Raw genomic sequence first — 1,815 nt, forward strand, 5'->3', positions numbered from 1 at the left:
CAAGGCTCAGGGGTCCAAGATTATCTTCTGTGTCTGTGTTAATTGGTTTCCCTTTTCTTTGTTGAAGAGCATCTGTGCAGTCCTTCTGCCTAATCCGCCATCTTGCCAGAACTCTCAAATTTATGTTTTTAAAACTTTCTATTGAATCCCAAACTTCCTTAGTATAAGTTGAATTATGAGTAATTATTTAGTGTAAACCAAAAATCTTGAAGCTTGCTATCATAGGCAATGTTGACAGTCACATAATTTTTATGTTACTTTTCCTTCTTTATCTTAAATAACAGAGTTCAAAAGATAAATCTTATTTCCAATGTTGATAGAGAAATACCAAATAAAAACAGCCAGGAAGCATAAACAAAAATGTTACACAGCTGTTAAAAGTCATGTTTGTTAAAAAAAAGTTAGTGCCATGAGAAAATGCTCATGATGTAATATTAAACAAGACACAAAACTATGAGTATTATCACAGATCTTTTACTATAAATTTTCAGTAACTCAATAGAAATTGGAAAGAGAGACACCAAAATGATAGTGGTTACTTCTGGATCAAGTATAAGAAAACTTTTTTTCTGTAAAGGACCAGATAGTAAATATTTTAGGTGTTGCAAGTCACATAGGGTTTCTGTCATATATTCTGCTTTTGTGTGTGTTGTTGTTGTTGTTGGTATTGTTTTCAACAACCCTTAAAAATGTGAACAAAAATTCTTAGCTAAAACAAATCTATTGCCATTGAGTCGATTCTGAATAGAACTGCCCTATAGGATTTCAAGGCTGTAAATCTTTATGGAAGCAGGATGATGGGTTCAAACCACCAACCTTTTGGCTAGCAGTCCAATGCTTTAATCAAAGTGTCACCAGAGCTCCTTTTCTTAGCTTCAGGAACATACAAAAACAGGCCATGGCAAGATTTGGCAATTAGCTGTAGGTTTCCAACTCTTCTTAAATGGTGGTTTATGTTCAATTTTGTTAGTAATATTTTGTTGTATTTTTGGTGAAAATATATACAGAAAAACAAGTTCCCATCCAGTATTTTGTACATATAATGTTCTTCAGTTTGTGTCATTAGTCTTATCTCTATTCTAGTTGTTCCACTGCCATTAATTTAGTCTCACTGCCCTACAAACATTTTATCTGTGTTTTGGAATAACTGTTGTCCATTTTGTCCTTTATGGATAATTTTCTGTAGAGTGATTTTTCAAGGGTAAGATTCTTTACTTTTTTAATTAGCCTGATATTTAGATAAAAGGTGATTTCAGGGCATAATTTCTGTTCAAGGTTTGAAGACTATCTCAGGGCAATAGTCTTGGGGATTCTTCAAATCTCAATGTATCCAGTAAGTCTGGAATCATTGAGAATTTGAAGTTCTGTTCCACACTTTTTCCCCTTTTTTACCAGGATCTATCTATATTGACCCTGATCAAAACGTTCAGTAGTGGCAGTTAGGCATCATCTAGTTCTTCTGTTCTCAAGTTGGAGGAGGTCATGATTCATTAAGACAATCAATCCTGTAGTACAGTTCCTTCTCTATTGCTTTTCTTCATTCTCTTTTGCTCCAGACATATAAAGACCAATACTTGTATCTTAGATACTTGCAAGCTTTTAAGACCCTGGGTGATGCTCATCAGGCTGGGATGTAGAATATGAACTGACTGAATTGACCCATGAGATTATGGCCATAAATCCTCATACTAAGAAAATCAATCCCATGAGGTGATTGGTTATGTCTAAGAAGTATCTGCATCTCTAGCCTCTAGCCTCTATTATAGATGTTGTTGTTGTTGTTATTTGCCGTGGAGTCGGCCCCGACTCATAGCG

The sequence above is a fragment of the Orycteropus afer genome, unplaced genomic scaffold (assembly GCF_000298275.1).
Source record: "Orycteropus afer afer isolate SDZICR_OR568_19922 unplaced genomic scaffold, OryAfe1.0 scaffold00392, whole genome shotgun sequence".
In the NCBI taxonomy this organism is placed as follows: Eukaryota; Metazoa; Chordata; class Mammalia; order Tubulidentata; family Orycteropodidae; genus Orycteropus; species Orycteropus afer.